Below are 16,318 nucleotides of genomic sequence, written 5' to 3' on the forward strand. Positions count from 1 at the left end.
AATGCTTGGCCATAGGTAGTGGTACTATTTGAAGGAGTTGCCTTACTGGAGGCCTTGTTAGGGAAAGTGGGCCACTGCAAAGGTGAGGCTTTGAGGTCTTTTACATGCTCAAGCTTCACCCAGTGCCAAACATGCCCAGTCTGCTCCTGGCTATCTGCAGAGCAAGATGTAGCACTCTCTCAGCTCCTTCTCCAGCACCACGTCTGTCTGCATGCTGCCATGCTTCCTCCCCTGACCATAACGGACTAAACCTCTGAACCTATAAGCCAGCCCCAATTAAATGCCTTAGTCATGGTGTCTCTTCACAGCAATGAAACCCTAACTAAGACACAAGGGTACCTGCTTTGGTGACTTTTCTTAAGGGAAGAAGAAGCTTATTTCAGCTCACAGTTCAAGAGATGAAGTTCAACGTGCAGGCAAGGAACAGCGACAGGAGCCTGGGTGGCACCTGCATGCAATGCAGTTTGTTTTTCACATGTGGCCACATGAGGAAGCAGAAAAAAGTAGAAGCAGACATGGGGTGTGCTGTAAACCTCAAGGCCCTCCTTTCCTCCCAGGTTCTCACTTCTCCAGCTAGACTCCACATCTTAAGAGCTTTGCAGCATCACCACCAGATGGAGACCACATGCTCAAACACATACCCCTGAGGAGGGTGCCTCACATCCTCACCACAGCACCACGGAGGACAGAGCACTGGGCTCGCCCCTTTCCCTCTTCTTCATTTTAAAAGTCTCTCACTTTTGTTCACTCATTCCAAAATAATTTTTTCCTATTCACTATGTACCAAGTCTTGTTTCAGACTCAAAGGAGTTCATATACACACCCTAAACCAAAAAAAAAAAAAAAAAAAAAAAAAAAAAAAAAAAAAAAAGTGCTGAGCAAGGACTACAAGAGGAAGCAAGAACTAGAAAATGAACCAAGACCTCCAAATGCATGCATCTGGCATCCCCAGTCTCAAATTAAGAAATAATCCTTGCTCTTTCCTGATCCCTGGGGCTGACGCGTTGATTTATGAGATTAATAGCAAGTCTATTATCGATCACTCTTCAAGAATCGGCACTCTACATTTGTTCTCGTGTTGTTCCCATAATTTATGAGGAAAGAAGATCTACATTAGAAACAAAACAGCAACAAGAAAAGACAAATAGCCCTCTCAAGATCCCTTGCCAGACTGGTGGCAGCAGGCCTCAGATGTGAAGCCAGTCCTGGCCCTTGAGCCATGTGCTTCTAGAAATTCCTGAATTTTTTCCATAATGCCGCTAGTATTTCAGAGGAAATATAATAATTCTAACTATTGACAGCTTATTCATACATCCCTAAAGGGAAAAATCTGAGAAGAAAACAGAAGAACTAAATTCACAGTTCATGCTAAGATGAGTGTTGATACTGGTTCAGTGAGTTTGAACATTCTTAAGCATTCAACAAAGGGCCAGAGAAAATGGCTCTGCGGGGAAAAAGCACTCACCTCAGGAGCCTGACAAACTAACTTTCAGACCCTGAAAACCCATGTAGAAACTAGACACAGAAGTAGGCATCTAACATCCCAGTGCTCCTGTGAGGAGATAGGAGGGGTCAGGAGAATCCCCGGGGAGCTTCCAAGCCAGCAGGAAACAAAAGACTCTGCCTCAAACAAGACGAGGGGATACGACTGACAGCCATGATTGTCCTCATGTATCCACACATGTGCTGTGACACCTGCACGCCTCACACACACACACACAAACACTTAAAAATAAATCTTGAAGAAAGATTAAAACACAGAAGAAAAGAGTGTATTTTTGTAAACTCAGTTAATATTTCTCAAAACTTAGACTTGCTTGCTATAATTCTTTTTATTATTTCATTATATTTCAAGAAATTTCCTTTCTTACGGGGGGGCACTGGTAGAACATGACAGTCATGCCTACTGATCACCATGGAAAACTCAACCCAACTCAGCTGCTCTCATTCGAATATCATGAAAACGGGGAGGGATTCATTGGGATTGCCAACTTGCCAATTTCTCTTCTGGTGGAGTTAGTTTAGTTATATTTAACCTACTTCCCGGAGAAGTCATGACGATTAATTAATACTTAGGAAGCATCATTGCAACTGAGAGTTTAAAAACAATAATAACATTAATGAGCCAGACTCACGTCTCCTGTAACTCCATCAAACCTGCTATCAAGATGAATTATGATCTGATGGCAAGACAATTCATGCTAAAGGATCTTTTGCTTTCGAAGAGAAGATAATTACACATCACTAATGATTGTTTCTATTATTTTAGAATTACTAATTGCTAGCATATGACAGTGTAATATGAGAACCTAGAGTGGGAAGATAAAGTATGTCAGGAAGAGGTGTGAGATAGGTAAGGAAGCTTAGAATTTAAACTTCTTTGGGGCTTCTAAAGCTCTATGGAAGCTGTGCTTAGAACAAACCAGATGATGACTGTTTCATGACATCATTGGCCTTTGAGGGGAGGGAAGGGGTTTTTCCCTAAAAACTGTTAGCTGGGATGAGTATGAAACAGTTATTAGTAGCCTAATCCTAGAGGTAATGCAGTTTTGAGACATGGCTTCTTTAATCCCAGCATCTTCTAGGTGAGCGTGGGTACAGAGCAAGAAAAAGTAAAGGTTCTTCAATACCTAGACAGCTCTCCCAGGAGATGCAGGACAATTGTTAGAATAAGCGCCAGGACCACATGTAGCCAGCTAGGAAATCACTGTGTTTTCTTCTTTGTTTGTTTCTTTGTTTTTGCTTTGTTTTTGTTTTTGTTTTTGTTTTTGAGACAGAGCTTCTTTGTGTAGCCTTGGCTGTCCTAGAACTCACTCTGTAGACCAGGCTGGCCTTAAACTCAGAGATCCACCTGCCTCTGCCTCCCAAGTGCTGGTGTTAAAAAGTATGTACCACCACCACCCAGCTTCACTGTGTATCTTGGCATGTTTCCCAAAACAGCATTTGCTTTTCATGTAATACATACATATATACATACATACATACATACATACATACATACATACATACATACATACATATATATATATATATGTGTGTGTATATATATATATATAACCTCACGTTTTGAGCAATCCTCCTGCCTTTGTTCCCCAAGTGCTGAGGTGATTGGCTTGCCACTGTGACCAGCTGTAGAAAAAAACAGAAGAATCTTCTGCCCTATTGGGCATTCGTTTGCTCACTTACTTCAACGTACATTTGCGCACTGGCTATGACTCCACAGTCAGCAGATAAGTGAGAACAAAAGCTAATAACACACTCTGCCACTGTGCTCGGGCCCTCACTAACCCAGTTCCAATCACCGAAAAACATTCCTTCATTTGCATCCAGTGCTGTCTTCAGAAATACTTAATATTTCCATATGCTCTTCTCTTTATTTGCCACCTATTTGTCTTTCTTTGTGTGTGTGTGTGTGTGTGTGTGTGTGCGTGCGCGTGTACACGCACTTGTGGGCATGCAGATACACTTATTGTGTGTGTGTGTATGTGGAAGCATGTGCATTTGAGTGTGTGCATTGAAATGGTGCAAGTGTACACACACTTGGGTGAGTGTGTGTAGAACAGAAGTCAGCCTCAGGTATTGTTCCTCGGGAGCCATCCACCTTGTGCGGAGAGTCTCAGCACACAGGCTAAGGTGGATGGCCAATGTGCCCCATGGAGCCTCCTGTCTCCTCCTCCGAAAAGCTGGAATTACAAGCGATTACCCCCACGAATGGCTTCTCCCACGGGATGGAACTCAGGCCCCCATCCTTGCATAGCATGCCCTTTACCCATCACCTCCCTTTTTAATATGGCTTTTCTATATACCAGGCATTACTCCAAGCCCTTTACATCTGTACACAGACTTCAACTCCACAGTCACTCTTCCGCCGACAGCTAAGACACACATTTGCAACCATCCACCCACAGGCAAGGCTTCAGGACAGAGATAGTACTGTCCCAGTGTCTCCCTTGCAATTATGAAGTTTTTGCTGCAGCAAGAGAAATGAAATCTGGAGGTTTCCTAAATCAGAGAATTGGTCTGAGAAAATAAAATAAACAAAGGTCATGTTGAGGACTCTGAGAGTCTCAGAGGAAGTGGGTATCTAGCAAAGCTTGGCTAGAGAAGTAGTTGCTACCGTTAAAACTTGGAGACTAGCACACCGGATTTAGCCAGTGGAGGCTGGCAGACAGACCTCCACCTCAGAAACTCTGCCCAGTTCTGGGTCACCTTCATGGAGCATCCCTGGGGCAGAGCGCCTCACTGCCTCATCATGGTAATGCAGCAAGCCCAGCTGCAGTTGGCAGAGGTGACCACGAGCAGGAAGATCCCCCAGCTACCAGCATGTTTTCCCCAACCAGTCTTCATTGTAAGGTATTTTTACATTAAAATTAGAGGCATGGAAGGAAAGTATTAATTCACTCTGCAGTAATTTTGGAATTTAAGTCTAGGCTTTAATTTTTTCTGAATGAATCTATTAAGAGAGAAAGTAGTCTAGCAGTAATGTATCATGGAAAAACTCACCTTTTATGGAAGATGTTAATATTCCTCTGGTCATTTCTCATTATTATTATTATTATTATTATTATTATTATTATTATTATTATTATTATTTAGCTTTGTAGGATATTCAGGCTCCAGCATGTATCAGATTTCAGGGTGCATTCCTTTTCTAGTGTAGACTCACCAAAATCTTAAGCCATTTTATAATGGAGCTTCATTGTATTGTGTTCCATGGAGGAAAAATTACTGATTTTTTTATAGCATAGCTATCCATTTTTCTTATTTAAGAAAACATCCACTTTGATTCATGTGGTGTAGTCGGGGTATATAAAACAAATAATAATTCACCAGCCCTGAAATTATTATGCTTTCATTTATAAATATTTTGCTTGTGATTTTTATTCATATATTCCAATGAAATAATGCAATTCCATGCAGTTCTTATTCTTGCATGGCTGTATTTTAATAATAATAAAGTAATACAATAAGCATACCCTGTCTCCTCTTGATGAAAATATCAAGATTTATTAGCTAAATAAATAAATATTCAGTAATGGATCTGTGCTTAACCATGTTTAATAGAAAAGTTTTCTGGATCAGATATCAATTACTTTAACACTTAGGTGGATAGAGTCATATTTTGTCTTTCTTGTGCACTGTAACTCCCAGGAGTAAATGCATATGTTCAGAGGAATAATATATTGTTTTTAAATAGACCTTTAAAAATTATTTCTCACTAGAATTTATAAGTTTGTTTTTGCACAGCCATCATTTACCAGTAAGGATAATATATTCGTATTTTCTCTAAAACATAAAGTAAAAAAATTCCTCATTTCTTTATCCCTTCCTTAAGTCATATAATTTTATCATGATCAAGAGTTTTTGAAACCAGAATGTCTTCCTTTTTGTAACCAGCTTTTACAAATAAAAAAAAAAGTTATGTAATTAAAGAACCCACACACCCCCAACATTGTTAGGAAAGTGTTATGGGCAAGTTTGTGATGATGAGGAGAAATCACCTGGTGTTCCTACAGAACTCTCCACAAACTTAAAGAGCCATTCCCTGAGTGATGACACACCTCGTAAATGGGCTGGAGGTCTGTACTGTTGACACAAAACGTTGCTTTTGAAATGAAGTCAGGCGGTGTTCGGACATCACTGTGACAGAAGTGCTTCCCAGCCACAGTCCCTGTGTCCCCTGCAACAGCAGCAGCAGCCAGCTTTGTCTGATTCTACGGCTTTTCTCTACCTCACCCAAGCCTCACCGAACTGCCAGTGCTGCTTACCCCTCCTTACAGGAGCATCAGGTGGGGCAGGGTGGCACAGCTGGCATAAGCTGCCCACCTAGAGCAGATACATATCACAGGTAGTATAGCCATTGTGCTCAGCCAAACTACAACAAAGGCGGCTACCATCAAAGACTGGTTCCCACTCCCAGTTCACCAGACACACCCCTCAAATGTGCACATAAGACAGGTACTTGCCGCTGTCAGACTTGGTGCCTGATCAGTTTTTCAGGTAGCAGACAGCTTAAGTCTACACAGCAGAGCCCAATGGCCACTTAAGTCTACACATTTAGAGCCCATCTCAGCTGGCACAGAAGCAGGGTAGGAAATGCCTGTACCAGTTTCTTCTGACCAAGCTATCCTCTTTACATCTCTAACAGCTGCTAGCTAAGAAACCAGGCAGCTGACTATTCAGATTCATTGTCCAAGACTATTTCTAGGGAGACGTGTATGACTGTCTACTCACCATATACAGAATTGATAACAGACCAAAGTAAGGACACCACCAAAGGCCAACTTGGTGAACTGATGAGTTCCATTTGCTTACTTGCATGGATATTGGCAAGGGGTTACTTGAAAACACAAAAATGACTGAAAGACAGCTGTCTACCAAGGTCAACACCAGCAAGGAAACCAAGGATGCATTGCACAGCTTTCAGGCAGCTCAGCAGGCGAGAGTGTCTTTTGCAGGCAGCTTGTTTGTTCTGAGCCTTCTTTTAGGCAGTTCTACTGGTCTTTGTTTCTTTGAGGTAGTTTAGGCTAACATGTCTGAGAGTGACTCCAACAGTCCTTATAGTTTGTATACAGTTGGGAAGAGAGGGGCCTACTGAATCGAGTCAGTTTTAGGTACTTCCTCAAGCTACTTTGAGTTACTTACATCCTTCTACACCCTGTATCTTCAAAAGCTTCCTTCCATGATGGAACGTACTAATATCAGAGAAAACCTTCACACTGCAGCCAGAGGAAACTGTCACACTGCAGTCAGAGGAAACTGTCACACTGCAGCCAGAGGAAACTGTCACACTGCAGCCAGAGGAAACTGTCACACTGTAGCCAGAGGAAACTCTCACACTACACCTAGAGGAAAGTGTTACACTACAGCCAGAGGAAACTGTCACACTATACCCAGAGGAAACTCTCACACTACACCTAGAGGAAACTGTTACACTACAGCCAGAGAAAACTGTCACACTACAGTCCAAAACACTCAACTCCCAGTCACAGTAAATAAGAGCTTTGCCCCCTCACATTTAACATTTTTTGTTTGGAAGTCCAGCACAGAAATGGAATTTTCATGCTGGAGAGTTGCTTTTCTAAACTTATTTTTTAGATTTGCATACTCAGCATGCAAGTATAATGTATTTCTCTTTAACTCCTTGGCTCACGGTTAACTATGCCTTCTGAGCATTAGTGTCTATTGAGGACCTTAAAGATTATCATTGTAGTTTTAGTTAAGTAGAGCCTCATCCAGCCCAAGACATCCTTTTTTTTTTTTTGCCTGTGTGTGTGTGTGTGTGTGTGTGTGTGTGTGTTTGTGGAGTGTGTATGTCTGTGTGTGTTTATGTGTTTGGGGGGGTATACATGGGGAGGTGTATGTGTGTGTGTGTATGTGTGTTTGTGTGGTGTGTGTGTTATGTGATGTGTTTATGTGTTTGTATATGTGTGTGTTGTGGTGTGCTTGTGTGAACACAAATGCTAAAGAAGCATCTTACACGTCACTCCTCTGGCACCACATTCCTTGTTTTTGTTTTTGTTTGTTTTTGTTTTTGTTATGAGAAGAGGTCTCTCACAGGCCTGACACTCACCAATTAGGCTAAGCTGGCTGGCTGGAGAGCCCCAGGGCTTCACCTGTCTCAGCTCCCTCAGCCCTCTAGTTAGCACCACACTCAGCCTTTTTATTTAGATTCTGGAGATTGAACGCAGGCCCTTAAGCTTGCATAGCAAGGTCTTTCCTGTCTCAGCCATCTCCCCAGCATTACATAAAACATACATACATACATACATACATACATACATACATACATACATACATACTTACATTTTTAAATGTATATCTCTGCTGGGTGTGGTGAATCACATCTGTAATCCCAGTACTCTCAGCTCTTGGGAGGCTAAGGAAAGAGGGCTGTCATGAGTTCAAGGTCAGCCTATACCACGTAGTAAGTTGCTGGACAACTTAGGCTACAAACAAAAAGAAAAGAAAGAAAAAAGGGGGGTTTTAAAAACTGAAAAAAAAAAAAAAAAAAAAAGCTGGGTGTGGTGGCACATGCCTTTAACCTCAGCACTAGAGGCAGGCAGATCTGACCCATATAGTGAATCCTAAGACAGCTAGGACTGCGTAGAGAGACGCTGTGTCAACAAAACAAACAAACAAACAAAAACCCTACTACTTAAGTAGTTATTATTCAGTAAACATTGTCAAGTTACAAAATATTTCCAGCTTCCCAGACCCTCTCTGTTGTTCCCTTCCCAGGTCCAAACCACTTCCTACCCATGACCAAGATAATTACTGTCCTGCCTTTTAGAATCTTTTCTTCCTGCTTTGGTTTGAGCACGCTCTGTGCCCTCAAATATGTGTCCTAGAAGCTTGGTTCCCATTGTGGGACTGGGAAGGTGGTGCAGCCTTTGAGAGGTAGGGCTTGAAAGAAGATAGTTAAGTCACGGGGCACAACCAGTAGAAGGAATTTGGCTGATGTCTCTGGGTGGGAAGGTGCCACCGGACACCAGAAACCAAGTTGCTAAGGGCAAGCCCAGCACTTGTCCTGAACCCCAACCATGCATGACACTATCCTTGCCCCACACACCATCCCCTGGCATGGGAGAAGACATGCCCAAGCTTGAACTTTTCAGCCTCAGAACAGTGAGCCAACATAAATCTTATAAAGTCCCAGCCTAAGGTATTGTGTTCTAACAACACAATAATGGATGCAAATACCGGCTTGCTTCTCCACACGGGGCCATCATATCCACACCCATTCCTAAAGCCTCACTTTAATCTGCCACTGTGGAATATTAGACACCGGAAATCACAGAAGAAATGCTGTGTTTGGCTTCCTTTGTGCAACAACGTGTTCATGAAATCCATCCATTCGTGTCATAAGCGCTCATCACTCCCAACTGTTACATGAAAGGCTCGGAATTGAAATGCGTCTTCTACGAGTGATGGACATAAGTGGCCTGCAGCTTACGGATGCCACCAACAAAACTCCTACAACACCAGTGATCCTGCTGATCCAACACACTGTGTCTTAGAGTCCAATTGACGGGCCATCTGGCAGGAGAGATAGACGTACAAGCCAGTTTTAGTGGATCACATCATACTGTTTTTCAAAGAGAAGCGTCAATTTAAATTTTTCCCAATCAGGTATTATTTTGTTGTTGTTTTTATATACCTTACAACTAATATATTAGTCTGTTCTTAATTTTAGTACGTATGTCCATTATATATACCATGTGTTTGGCCTTCTTTTCTGGGTATTTCCTGGACACTGAGTCTGTGTACTAGTTTGTCCTGGACACGTCGTCTGTTTGGATCTTGCCTGCTAGTCTAAAAGCGACAGCAATTTATCAACTTGTATACGCCACTTCTGTCTCAGGAAAGCGTGTATGTTGGGGTGGCAGTCTGCATACAGAACCTTCAGTCAGTCTTGTTTGTCTGTTCCTCTGCCCTTTACAAAGGACAGACTGTCTTAATTGCTGTAGTTTTCTACGGTGCCTTAATGGTCTACACCATGAGTCTACTAATTTGCTTTCCTCTTCAAATCTGTTGGATTATTGTCCTTGGCCCTCACATCTATTTCTGTATAAAATACAAACCATAACTTCTTGCTGATTATATTATATTATATTATATTATATTTATAAAACTACTGGGGGCTGAGAAGATGCCTCGGCGGTTCAGAGCACCAGCTTTTATAGAGGAGTTGGGTTTCTTTCCCAGCACCCAGATGGTGGCTAATGACCATATGCAACTCTGGTTCCAGAAGATTTAGTGCCCTCTTCTGGCCTCAACAGGCACCAGGCAGGCACATGATACACATAAAATAAAGTAAATAAATCATTTTAAGAAAAACCTATTGAGAACGTATGTATCAGTTTAGGGAAACTGGCATCTTTATAATTTTTAATCTTGCAATTCATGAACATAAGTATAAATCTCTTTCAATTTTAGTACACACGTTGACTTCTTCCATTTTTTTTCTTCCCAAGACTACAGCTTATTTTTTTTTATTTTTCATTAACACATGATAGTTGTACATTCATGAAACAGTGTATAATAATCAGAGCAGGACACGAGGTGTGTCCATGACTGCTAACATTTCTTTGTACTTGGAACATTCAAAATCCTGAGAACAGACATCCAGTGAATTATTTTTGTTCTTGCTGTTGTTGCTGCTGCTCTTGTTGTTAGCCATGGGGTGTTATTTCCAGCAATATTTCAACTTCTTCAGATTTACTCTACGTGGATGGAGCAACAGCTCCTCATGCCCCTCTGCCAGTCCTGGCAATTATCCTTTTAGTCTTTGTGTCTATGAAGCTGACTTCTCTAAGGTACTGTGTGGAATCAAGAGCTATTTTATCCATTTTTATGCAGCTTATTTCACTTTACATATTATCTTCAGGGTTCATTCATGTTGTCATATACCAGATTTCACTTTCCATGTATGTATGTATGTGTGTTCATGTGTATATGTGAGTATATGTGCATATATATGTACATGCACACACACATATAATACCACATTTTCTTTGCCCATTCACTTCTTATTTTAACATGAGTTCTTCCCACCTCTTGGTTATTATGCATAATTTTATTATGAGCATGAGCCTATGACTATCTGAGCATCTCCATCCAATTATTTGGAGTACATATTTAGAAGTGAAATGTCAAGATTAATTGTAAGGGAGTAGCCAAGTCACTTTTCATCACAGCCACCTAGGTTTGTGTTACTATGTGATCAATAGTGGGGGTATCAAGAAGTGCTCAATTTTGCTGTTTGTACTTGATATAAAAATTAACAATTCCCAACCCTCCTATGAGGGAAACATATAAAGGAAATATTCTTTCCAGAAATTGAACTTGACATATTTGTATGTGTTTTACATGTCAATTCTAGTATTTTAAAGATTCTGAACTATTTATAGATATATTGAACTTCTAGCTAAATCCTGTATCAGGAACCCATCAGACGGTAAAAATCAGTACACATAACTGTGGCATCACGGTTTCAAAGGGTAAGCTCAGGTGCAGAATAGGTGAATTTGCACAACTGAAATGTCTGTAGGTAGGACTGCCTGCAAACACAGCTTGACCCAGCAGCTCCATATCTGTACTGCTCTGTTTCCTCCATCAACTTTACTCTCAAGCCGTCCCTTGGGCTCTCCTACCTGCACCATGCCTCAAGTGCTAGGCCCTAGACAGCAATTGCCAAGTGGTTCAAGTTTTATGATGTGAAGTTGCACCTCCCAAAGAAACAATGGCTACCTCCTCCACAAACTGTGTCGTTTGCACATGCTGTAACTGTAGGCAAGCTGGCATTATGGACTGACTGACTGACTGACTGACTGATTGGGTGTCACTTTTAAAAACAGCTGCAAGTCCAACACTGTGGAGGCTGAAGCAGGTGGATTCCATGATTTGTGGGGTCAGTCTGAATTCCGGCTAGCTAAGGATACATGGTGAGACCCTGTCTCAAAGAAACCTTTTTAAAATCTTTTTTTTTATTTGTTGTGTGTGCACATGTGCGTGTACAAGGTAAAATACCCAGAAGAGGCCTCAGATCCCTTTAAACTGGAGTTACAGGCAGCTGTGAGCTTCCTAATATGTGCGCTGAGAACTAAGCTCTGATCCCTTTGTAAGACAGGCAAGTTCTCTTAACTGCTGAACTACTCCAGCCCTGGACTCACTTTCAGAGTAGGAGAGTGATTGAGGAAGTTTTTCAAAGGTTTTCGTTTTGCTTTATAAAGAAAAAGGGAGAAGAAGACCAAGGAAGGAAGGAAGGAAGGAAGGAAGGAAGGAAGGAAGGAAGGAAGGAAGGAAGGAAGGAAGGAAGGAAGGAAGGAAGATATGTCAGCTACTCAACCAAGTAATGGGCATGCCAACCCTTAGGCAGTGCAGTTGGCATGGTCATGGTGCACCTATGATGTTCTAGAAAATAGTGAAGAGAGTAGCTGTGTCTTTAACTCTCTCATTGCCTCAGATTTCAGTAACTTCAGCTTAATGAATCCCAAGTGGATTTGAGTAACTGCAATGTAATGAATCCCAAAGACCCAATATAGCTGACTAAAGAAATTTTTGCAACCAACAGGATTCTGAGCAAAATAGAAACGAAATGTATATAAAATTCCTGTGGGGTTACTTATCTTTCTAAATTTTATACAGACTATGAAAGGAAACTTAAATACACCAAATTGGTCTCAAAGAAGTAGACCAGCAGCCTGAAGTAAAAATGAGGATTCTTGGGAATGGAAGCCAATTTTTTCCTCTTGCATGTGTAACTCTATAATTATAATGGCCCAAGGGAAAATACAATTTATTATGCAACAATCCATTATTCATATGGCTGGATCACACATCAAATGCAAAACTCAAAGTATACTATCTGTGTTTTAAGTGGTGGGGTGTTTGTTTGCTTGGGGTTTGGGGATTCTGAGTCTTACTATATCACCCAGCCTTGCTTGAAATTTGCAATCTACCTGTCCAGCCTCCAAGAATGCAGGGGCTACAGGCGTGCACACTCAGATCATCTGTGTTTTTAAAAGTAGAAAATGTTGTATTATTTATGAGGGAGGGCAATGAAGACAACGTAGCTGAAAAGTTGCTGCCTTTTGCTACTTTCTTGCTGATGTGAATTTGTGGAAACTTTCCAAGCTAGAAGTATTGGCATTAAAAAGAGTACAAGATAAAACTCAGAAGAAAGGGGTAATGACGAAGTGTCGGCATTCGGAAGCGCAGCAAAAGCTAAACTCTGAAACAGATCAGTAAAAAGGAATCATATAAAACTCATGCAGGCCATCTCTCACTGAACAATTGGGACCTTTAGAAATGAGATTTCGCTCTAACCCAAAATGTCAGAACATTTTGTTACGGACAAAGGGCAGGGAGATGACAGACTCCAGAAAGCAGAAGAGATGAAACTTAGAGAAAAGTAATGATGAGATGCGGATAGATTTGCATGTTCCCAGAGGAGATTTTACATCCCTATGTTTTTTTTTTATTGCTTTTGAATAGTGAGGCAAGAACTGTTGAGATGGATCAGCAGGTAAAGACTCTTGCCACCAAGATTGATGAGCTGAGTTCACTCCTTAGAGTGGAACTCAAATAGTAGAGAGAGAAAACAAATTTTTCCAAGCTGTGTGTGTGTGTGTGTGTGTGTGTGTGTGTGTGTGTAAATAATAATTTTTAAAGGTAAAAAAAATTATTCAAACTGTTCATTCATGGTCTGATAAGCTGATGATAAAGGGCTCATAGTTCAGACTTTATTGCCAGAGAGTTCAAATTTTACAGATGTTCAACAAAAACTATTTCTGACATACAGATGAGCCTGTTAGTCCACCATCAATATTTCTTGTTTCTATTGAGGCTGTTTTATGCTGTCAGCCTTCTCACAGCGCCATCTTTTGTGACCACGTGCCCATAATGTTTGAAAGTTCTCTGAAGAATAGCCTGAATGAGAATGTCTCCCCACAGGCTCATATGTTTGAACATCTTGTCTCCAGTAGGTGGCATGATTTGAAGAGGTTGTAAAGCCATTGAGAGAGCAAGCCTTGCTGAAGGAAATGCACAGTAGAGCAGGCTTTGTTATTCCAGTGGAGGCCTTGTCCTCCACTGTGTAGGCTGAAATAAGATCACAGGGCTTCTGACCACTAGGCTGGTCTCATGTTTCTACTGCCAAGCTTTCCCTCTAAAACGGACTGTTTCCTTCTGGAACTGTAAGCCTGAATAAACCCATCCCTCCCCTGAATTATTTTTGTCAGGGTATCCTGTCCCAGCAACAGAAAAGTAATTACTACAGTTTGGCTTCGCAGCCAGGGTCTCAACCCAATCAAAGCTACTGACCACAATCCAGAATCTGATCAGTAAGTAGCCCTTTGTAAGATTAACCCATGACCCAACTGAGCTCGAGTTGAAAGGCAAACCAGAACAATTCTTCTCTACAGATAGGGACAGAAAATAAGTCATCTCTCAGAACCTGCTAACATTAGTTGTCATTTGCATCATTCAAAATTTGAAAAAATCAAATGTGTTTCTAGATTCAAGTGAAGAATTGATTTGAGCACCTGTGAGTTCCTTGAGGTCTGAATTTGACCTGGAAATGTGAGCTTCAGTGGCGTTAAAATCTATTGGCGAGTTAAGAGGTGTCCTCACGAAACAGCAGAGTCCCTGAAGTTAAGATGGTAGATAGTGTCACGGGAATTTAAAGGAGATAACAGAAGCTGCCAGAGAAGCTGTCCAGACAAGGTGAGACAAGTTAGGCACAAATGAAAAATGAAAAGTGGGGAGAATGATTTGTGCTCTTGGGGGCTCAAACAGAAGTTCAGAAGCAAATCAGACACAGGCTGGTGCAAGGTAGAGAAATCTGCCCAAGGGATGAAAGATCTATACCAAAAATAAGAACATAAAACCGAGAAAGAAATTATGAAATGATATGCGCGTGCTTGTATGCTGGCTTGAAGTTTTTTGGAGACTGGGTCTTCCTACATAGCCCTCAAACCTGCCACCCACCTAAGCCTGTCTCCAGAGTATGAAGGCTATGGTCGGGCACCACCTCACGGCCCTCATCCATGGGTTTTGTTTTTTTTTTTTTTATGTGATGAAAAATCTGACCAGAATGATGACTGTAAGACACAGAAGGAAGGAGAGAGATGTGGGGTGTGTAACCAGCACATCTAGTTAGCATATGAGGTTCAGTAAATTTCAAGGAGCCAAAGGCAAGTTAATAAAGGACTTGAATTTTAAGTCAGAAAAAAAAAATTGACTAAACAGAATGAAGTCAGCTCTGGGAACAAATTTGTTCTATTTGAGGTAATTTTTTGGAATGACAGCAGATAGCGATGTCCTGGCAGGCACTGAGAAATATGTGTTAAAATTTGGTGAAATTTGGAAGATGGGACTGCAACATTCATCATCCATGTTTTAGTTAGAGTAAATAGGAAAATCCACAAGACTAGAGAAATTCCCCCCAAGAGTGTGTGTTTGAAGAAAATGTCACTGAGCCACAGGAAGCTTTGGGGATCACTGAGGAAAGAAGAATCAATATTTGTCTCTTGGTCTCCTGGTTTGCTTTCTACCGCTGTGATAAGCACCATGACCAAAAGCAATTAAGGAAGAAAGGCGTTTATTTGACTGACAGGTCACAGCTCATCATCCAGGGGAGCCCAGACAGGAACTCAAGGCAGGAGCTAAATAAGGCAGAGATCATGGAGGACCACTGTTTACGAGATTGATCCCCATGGCTTATTCAAGCTGCTTTCTTATACAGCCCCAAGACCACCTGGCCAGGAGTGCCATCACTCAATGCACTGAACCCTCCCACATCACTAATCAATCAAAAAATGACCTGCAGACATGCTCACAGGTCTGGAGGCATTTTCTCAGTGAGGTTCCCTCTTCTTATAGGACTCTACCTTGTACTGAGTCAATAAAAAACTAACCAATACACTTCTCTTTACTTGCTACTTGTAAAATACCCTGACAAAAGTAACTTAAGGAGAAAGGGTTTATTCTAGCTCAGACTTCAAGGCAGTCAAGGTGGTAGGAGCTTGACACAACTGGTCACATGATATCCACAGGCAGGAAGCAAAGAATAAAGCATGCATTTAGTGCCGTTCTTTACCCACTTACACAGGCCAGTATCCCAGTCAAGAAATGGAGACCCACACACAGGCAGGGCATCTCATCTCACATAACACAAGATAATCCCCCACAGGCACACCCAGAAGCTCATCTGTCTCCCATAAGATCCTCAACTCTGCCACGTCAACAGCTAACACTAACTCTCACAGTACGTAAGAATGGAAAGAAGAGACAGACAAAAACCCCAGAAATAGCAATGGAGAGGTCAGAGAGCTTCAGCAGCTTCAACAGCTGACTCAGCAATGCTACCCTTCCCCCATACACTATTTTTATGATTAATGAATAACTAACTAAACAGCTTTTGCTAAGCATTATGTATCTTCCATCTGGCAGGGAAGAAAGAACTGAAAGATATGATTTTGCAAAAAATGTAATCTTCATGGTCTATCTTTAATAGTATTTTTTTTAAGAATCTGTTTTCTTAATGTTCAAAACTTAAAGCCATGCCATACCTGCAAACTGAATTTTAATTAAAAAAAATCAGTTATAGACCTTCTAATTTCATCTCTAATAGCGATAAACTGTAAAGGGATGCGCTAAAAAAATAAATAAAAAGACTCTACCTGCTGAATATTTTTGACATGACAGAAGCAAAAGATAAATTTTTTAAAACTCAACTCAAAGGACAATATAATCTGATTAACTTTTTACCCATCAGAAGCACAAGCATTTCAGACACAGACGTCTATGCACA

General features: G+C 41.2%; 1 protein-coding gene across 1 annotated transcript in view; it reads left to right on the plus strand.

The window, feature by feature from the left end:
- Positions 1 to 16,318, plus strand: part of Spata16 (spermatogenesis associated 16) — a 293,192-nt gene that overhangs the window by 224,719 nt on the left and 52,155 nt on the right. The gene's annotated exons all lie outside the window — the stretch shown is intronic.

The sequence above is a fragment of the Psammomys obesus genome, unplaced genomic scaffold, assembly GCF_907164565.1.
Source record: "Psammomys obesus unplaced genomic scaffold, mPsaObe1.curated_primary_1811, whole genome shotgun sequence".
Taxonomy (NCBI): Eukaryota; Metazoa; Chordata; class Mammalia; order Rodentia; family Muridae; genus Psammomys; species Psammomys obesus.